At 35.5% G+C, this 7,819-nt stretch overlaps 1 long non-coding RNA gene across 1 annotated transcript; it reads left to right on the top strand.

Moving 5' to 3' along the window:
- Positions 1-468: 468 nt before the first annotated feature.
- LOC116718310 (uncharacterized) lies at positions 469-5,820 on the top strand. Its single transcript, XR_004338909.1, has 2 exons — positions 469-935; positions 3,530-5,820. It is a non-coding gene; the product is annotated as an uncharacterized LOC116718310 (long non-coding RNA).
- The last annotated feature ends 1,999 nt before the right edge of the window (positions 5,821-7,819 follow it).

Below are 7,819 nucleotides of genomic sequence, written 5' to 3'. Positions count from 1 at the left end.
AGGTGTAGGCTAGTCTTTTGGTTCATCCTCTATTCGTTTACATTTTTACTGGCTAATTGGGCCCTTGATGGTGTTTATTCACATTAAAGGAAAAAGCAGGCTTTGCTTCCACCTTCAAAGTGGGAGATTCTCTACCTGACGTCAATGCCTGTGTGACTGACGCAGCCCGCAGCAGAAGGAAGTCTGTTTTAGTTATCCATTTGTTTAGGCGTTAAAAATAAAAAAAGGACACCCAATTCTCCACCACCAAGCTCTACAATTATAGCTTCGTTTGACTATTTTTGCCATATAGCCTCTATATATATATATATATATATATATATATATATATATATATATATATATATATATATATATATATATATATATTTTTTTTTTTTCCCTTTTTTGTCCCTTTCCACAAGATGGGTGCGTCTCTGCGCGCATGGATGCACGCGCGCGCTGGGAGATGAGGGTGCTACCGTGCTTTCAGCGACAAATCATGATTTATTTTTTCTTTTTTTTTTTTTTTTTAAGTATCAAATTTTGCACATTATTAACTCCTGTTTGCAAACCCGGTCCGAGTGGTTTCCTTGTGGAAATCATGATCACTTTATATTGGAAAATATGCGGGTGGGCTTGCGCGTGCGTGCGTGCGTGCAGCCCACCGTGCAAACAAGGCTCGCGCTCGCTCTCAAACGCCGCACGCTCGAAATTCCTCCAAGGAACCTCTGCGAGCTTTTCTTTTTTCATCACGCGCGAGCTAAAAATAGAAACGGGGTTGGATCGTGATCCAGAAATAGATAGGGGGCATCACTCCTATAAAAGGCATACCATTCAAGAGTACAGTGAGAGAAGAGAAAAGCCGGAGCAGATTTAATGGACAAATATGGTTTTTAGTCCATTTTTTAAAAGCTTATTTCCGTGCTTTTATCAGAATCTCTGCAGCTACAAAGGTGAGTTGTTCTAACCTTTCTCTGAATGCACCTGTTTCCTTTTTATCCCAGTATTCTGCATCAGTATTATTCCTTGTTGTTCTTTTTACGTACAATTTTGGGCACTGCAACTCTTTGATTAGAATGGGACGCCTGCTTGAAACAAATAGCATTTAAGGAGAGCTTTTTTATCGTAAGAATTGGTGCTATTTCTGCAGCTTGCTGGAAGGAACATCAACCGGTGTGTGCTTACAGCTACACGGGGATCACCCTCAGACACTGTTATTAAAATAGCTAAATTAGTCTTCTCACTGTTTATGAGAGATGAACTGTCAGCATGAGTCTTGCTGTTGTTACTTAATGATCCTCATTCTGAGATTTGTTGAATGGTTCTCAGGCAAGAAGTGTGAAGGGAGCTGTCCTTCTGGTAGCGGTGCTGAAGCGGTTCAGGTAGCGGTTGCTGGTTTACCCCCAGTGCAACTACGAATACCGCCATGGGCAGCTCTGATTAGTTTGATGCACCAGAGTTTTATGCTTTTTGATGGGTTTTGATCTTCACGCATTACCGCTGTGTGAATAAACATGATTTTTATTTTTATGCTTAAACTGAAGCGAGAGGAGTTCGACGCCTCACACCAAATGCTACGTTTAGAATTTGAATTCGCTTGCAGAATTGGTTTTTTTTTTTCTTTCTTTCTTTTTTTCATCTCTCCTCCCTTTTGTGCACGATGAGCCTCGAGTCGTGACTGCTAAAAGTGAGTAAGGCGCGTGCTGCGTCAGTGGCGTCTGGCTCCGGTGCGCTCGAGACAGATGGGGAGAATCGTGACAGGCTGGGGAGACGCGTCCTCGACTGAAAGACTGGGCGGCCCAATGAAAACGAGGCGAGGGTGGGGCCCCTACATCAGCAGCTGGTGATTTGGAGCCAAAATTAACCCTTTGCAAATAATGAAATAAAACTTTATGTTTATTTAAGATGAATGCGCTCTGAGTATCACGTCCGGTTTGGATCCACACATCTGATCTAGATGAAAAGTCGTGCGTTTTCAGCTGCAGCCTGATTGTTTTAAACCGCTCTGATGTCCATGAGAGCAGAGGTAGTCAAGAAACTGTCAGGTGCTTTGGCCTCCTGCTTTTAGGTGCTCTTTTTCTTTGCATCCCTATTGGTGGATGACTGGGTACCCTGTCCAATCAGACCACAAGCATTCCTCTGCTGCGTGTTAAAGTCTATAACGGCGATAAGATACCGCCTCTCTTCATCGCCGCTCTTTTTAATAACAAGGCTGCGTGTTGCTGCAAAGCCAATACCAGTTAGACGAGTGTTCAGATTAGATACAATTCAGTCAATGAACAAGTCAAACGACAGTGCAAAAAGCTGAAGACACTTTGAGGATGAAGACCCCCGGGGAGTCGTGGACTGGAGATTCACTGTGATTTAAAGCAGCTGTCCGTCACGAATCTTTTTGCGGTCTGGGCTTGCTGTGCATACATGAATCCGGGAAGCCCTTACCCCAAAAAGCATTCGTGGAGGACGTTAACGTCGCTCGTGTTGTTTTGGATGGAGGAGTCACACTGCTGCTGTCAAAACGGGCTCTCTGGTGTGTTGTAACAACGAGAGCTGGACCCTCAAAGTGCTTCCTCACACACAGGCAGTGTTTGAATGTAATAGCTAGACGCTTTGTTAGATACTTAAATACAACTATTATGTCTCTGCATCTACTGAAGGAGGAAAAGGCAAACAGGAAGATGCACGCATCTTTCATACACAGTTCACTCTTCAGCAGTTTGCACAATTACGCAAAATGTTGCTTAGCTGTGCAAAGGGGTAAAAAAAAAAAGAATAAAGACATTTAAGAAAAAATATCTGAATTTCAGAAGCGTTGTGAAATAGAAAATAATTTATTTTTTGGACACTTATTTTTATTTTTTATATTATATATATATATTGATTGCACTTAATTATCTATCTATCTATCTATCTATCTATCTATCTATCTATCTATCTATCTATCTATCTATCTATCTATCTATCTATCTATCTATCTATCTATCTATCTATCTATCTATCTATCTATCTATCTATCTATCTATCTATCTATCTATCTATCTATCTATCTATCTATCTATCTATCTATCTATCTATCTATCTATCTATCTAATCTCAGCATGTTTAAATTTTGTTCTATTGCAATATGTGAATTGTAAACAGGTGCATGTGAAAGACTGCGTAATGTAATAAGTGGAAGAAAATAAAAACAATTATCATTATGCCCAGAATTTGCCATGTAATAAGTTATCCAATATCTGGTATATATTTTGATTTTTGAATTTTGAGACATCTATACAAATACCAAATTGCTTTCTTTTTCAACTCACCTTTCATGTGCAATTTATCACATGTATTATTACGTACACTTAATCTGAAAATAGAAGTTATTTGTACGTTTATTTTTTATTGAATCTATCCACGTTCATCATATATCCTCCATCACACCAGTGTGCGCATGTTTTCAAATCATTTTTCTATTTGACGCAGCAAAAGAAATTTCATTTTTACTGTTTCTGCTCCCTCACGTTGTGTTTACTTTCTAATTTTTTTTTACCGCTTTAACTCCTAGGCTCCCCACTTCACACGCAAATACAGCACACAACACCTGGAGACAGCAGCAGTGACCAAACAACATCTAGGTCAGCAAGTGGACTCTACACTGAGTGGGAAATCCTGTAAAAAATGTAAACAAAAATTTGCATCATATTCTGTTTTTACTTTTGTGAAATGTTCAAGAATGTCTGCCTTTTCATCTTTAAACTGCACCTCAACTGAGTCTATTAAGACATCAAGAGTTTGTTTTTCTATCTAGCTATTAATGATGTAAATACTAAAAATTCCACTAGAAAGCAAATTAATTTGTCTCATCTTATTTTTGCAACCTGTGATTAAGTGTTCTATTTATGCGCTGTATTAGTAGGTTGGTTTCTGAATATTCAGGCAAATGATTTAACCTTTTGTGTTCTTTTTATTTTTTACCTTTCACACATTACCACATCTTTTATTAAACTCCCCATACATAATATTTTTTATAAGTAACCTGTACAAACCTTAAATGTGGTTTAAGGTTTAGCACTGAACAATTTATACAACATCTGAATGTTGTATAAATCTGAATGTTTTCTTTATTTCTCTAACAAATTGAGCACATGATTTTTTCGTAATATGTCGCTGACGTAAGTGACTGAACCGTTCATTAATCTTAAAGCTGCTTTAAATAGCTATGAGGCTGATATTTTACCCATGTCGAGGAGCATGGGCAGTCAACACCCCTCACACTTTTTTCTAGAAATGGTCAAATTTATCCAATTCCTCACAAACTAAGGAGCGTCATGTTTGAGATTCATCTCTTTCTTTGCAATTTTTCATCTCATACACGTCAGCGTCTGCACATCGATCACAATCCCTTGAAAAAGCAGGGGAATTACAGTATTTTCTTATCATGTGACAATTTAAATGGATTTAAAAATGGTGTCTCTTGAAATAAACAATATTTAGAAGCTGAAAATGTTTTTATTCTTATTGTTTTTTGTTTTTTTTGCAGGGTTAAAATGTATTTTGATTATGCTCCTTTTTTCATGAGAAAATCCATCAGAACGTGTTTTAACTCTTCATAAATAAAAACAAGAACTATGAACCAACATTAACTGTGATGACTGTGATCATCTTTGATACTATCCAGTCTTTTTCCTTCTCTTTCATTATTTAATTCTTTATTTCTGTACACAGTATGAGCTTGGATTTTAATTAGAAGCAGTTTGACGGTACTAGGAGTGTACAAGTATCTGGATGGGAGACATTCTGATCATCATAGTTATTTACAAGCAGCAGTCTAAATTGATTGAACCCATGCATGCATGTGTCCAATTGGTCTCTCTAAACTGCCCTCAGGAGTGAATGTGTGTTGTGCATGTCTATGACAGACTGACAATCTGACCAGGGTGTGACCTACCTCTCGCCCATTAACCACTAGAGATAGGCCACCCTTACCCCAGCGACCCTGCAAGAAAAAGCAGGGGTATACAATGGATGGATGGGTAAATGGGTAGATGGCTGGATGAATGTGTTCTAGGTGGAAAGACATTCTGCTGCACAGTTAATGGGATTGCTGTGTTAAGCTCTCGCAAAGATGTGACGTGGTACTAATGTCACCAAAGACCAGCATGTATTAAACACTGAATTGAAAAAAATATATATCTCACTATTTTGGGCTCAGTAGAAAGCAGTTGTAGTATGAATCTTATTTTGTTTTTCTCCAATAAGGTTGGTGACATAAAACTGATACATCAGAAGTTATGTGAATGCCCGTCTTTGTTTCAAAATCTACATGTATGGTAAATGTATTTACCCCTGTGTTTTCAATCAAAAAGTGAAAACACCCTTATTTGTGTTTTCATATCTCGCTCTGCTTTTTTTTTTTTTGCTTATTCTTTTTACCATTATTATTATGGTTATTATTTAAGTGTGTGCAGTTGTGTATAGATTGCATTATTATTCAAATAAAAAATATATATTTTTAAACTTTTGTATTATTGGTGAGCTCACTTTGTCAACTCTACTGATGCATAAATGCAAAAGTAATATAGATTAAGCACTGCTAACATGTAATCACAAATAATATAGATTAAACACTGCTAACATGTAATCACTGTTGATGTGAATTCTGATTAATAATAAAAAAACCAGAAGGAGATCCAGATCAACACGAACATTTTACACAAATTTAGGAGATATAATATCCACATTTGCTTTTGTGGTTACTACTGTGAAGATGTAAATGAAAGTTAGTGGAAATTATGTTTATTTTATTGATTTTGTTCTAAGTTGAATTTATGCAATAAAGAGTATACAAAAACATGAGTTTATTATTGTCATTGTACGCCTGCAAAGCAACTAAACAATAAGGTAGAGCTTAATAAGCATAAAATAAAAGGAAAGCCCAGTAAAATAAAAATGTGTGATCATGGGCATTCAGCATTGTTTTACTGTACAGCCATTTTAAGTACAAATATATTAACAAGCTTGGCACTATTTTCATGAACCAATCAATGCAACAAGTTGAAATCAACACTCTTCATTCACCTACAACACACTCACTCACTGAGGCATGAGCAGCAGACTCACAGGACTTGCCTGGTGGCTTTCACAGTAAGGATCAGCTGCCTGTCCATCTGCAACCAAGACAATGCTCTGATTTAAATTTCATTCAGGTTCCTTTGAAAGTCCAGAGCCGTCAGTTTTGACCCATGTTTACAATTGGTGCATTTCTATTTTTAGTAGCAATGCGCTTATGTAACGCTCACACTAACGTTATAGACCACTGATGTCTGCTCCACTTGACTGAACTATGTTATGCATATGTGTGTGTGTATGTGTTTGCATCTGCAGACTAACTTGGACATAATTATGTGGGTTATTAAAACATGAAGGAGTTGTGTTAACATTCATAAAGTTTTAAACCTATTCACATTGTGTCCTTGTGAATTTTTTTAGTGCCATTGCTGACGTAAGGTTTATTATTTTCAAACAAGGGAACAAGGTTCTCCAAAATGTTAACCAACAAATCTAACAATATAACCCATAGATGCATGAAAGCACAAAAACCTAAAGAAAGTGAAAAATAAAACAGTGTTGTATAAAATAGCAGTCAAATAACACAAGTGAAGTGAAATCAATGATTGGCATTTGAGGTGAAAAATATAATTCCAACACAATCAAGAAATTATTAAAATACAATCAGACTAAACATTGGGTATTTCATTTTATTATATATAGAGTTAAATTTTTCAGTTTTTAATTTGTTAACTGGTTTTCTTAACATGATAAATTTAGTACAAAAATTATGCAAGATATAAATCATGTTCATACCAACATGATTTATGTCATGTTGGTGAAATTGAATATTGTATATTCAATTTCATACGTCTTTAAACAAAGAGGTAGACAAACAAGCAAATGTCTATTACTTTTAAATATAAAGCATACAGACCTTATCTTCATATTCACCACCACATAACTTGTAGATTTGATTGTACAGTTAAGTCAAGTACCAAATATATCAGATGAATAAATATTTAAATAGACTTAAAATTCTGTAAAATAAATGAATATAAAGATGTAGCTGAAAATCAGCTGTATAATAAAAAATGACAAAAAACCCCCGAAAAACTAAATATATATTATTAAATACAATGGAAAACTTCTGAATTATGATACTTTTAAAAAATATCTTGAGATATAAAAAGAAATTAGATGGCAAGTGCAAAGACTACATAGAAAAAAAGAGTTTGCAATGTATTGAGTGTAAGAGTGTGTTTTAGTTCATTGGTTTATGGTTTTTAATTTTTAGTTAAGTTATGAACTGTACTGACTAGTATCTTTTAACATATTGTTTTTTTGCACGTATATATTCAAAACAGGTTTCTCCTGAAATTACACCTTGTATTTTAAAGATTTAAGAGTATAAATATAGTGGGAAAAAACATAACAACAAAAAGACAAAACATACACACACACACCCACACACCCCCGGACGCATACGTGCGAACACACAAAAGGCAAACAAAAAAACCAAAAACAACAAAAAACAGGCATAGCTGTAGAGTTAAGTAAATGATAAATCGGGTGTTTATATACAATCTATAAATAAATAAATAAAATAAGCTTACATTAAAATTCCGTCCTTGTTAAAGCAGTTCATAAGTGAAAAGATATAGCCCTGATATCTATTTTATAAAGTATAAAATAGAATATAAAATAAAAATACAACTCAAGTAAAATGTCTGTATCACAAAAATTTGTTTATTTCCAGAGAAAAAGAGAATGGTCCAGTTATCGATCCTCGAACAGTTTGAATTCT

This window comes from Xiphophorus hellerii, chromosome 4, assembly GCF_003331165.1.
Source record: "Xiphophorus hellerii strain 12219 chromosome 4, Xiphophorus_hellerii-4.1, whole genome shotgun sequence".
Lineage (NCBI taxonomy): Eukaryota > Metazoa > Chordata > Actinopteri > Cyprinodontiformes > Poeciliidae > Xiphophorus > Xiphophorus hellerii.
This window is presented reverse-complemented; position numbering and strand designations above follow the sequence as displayed.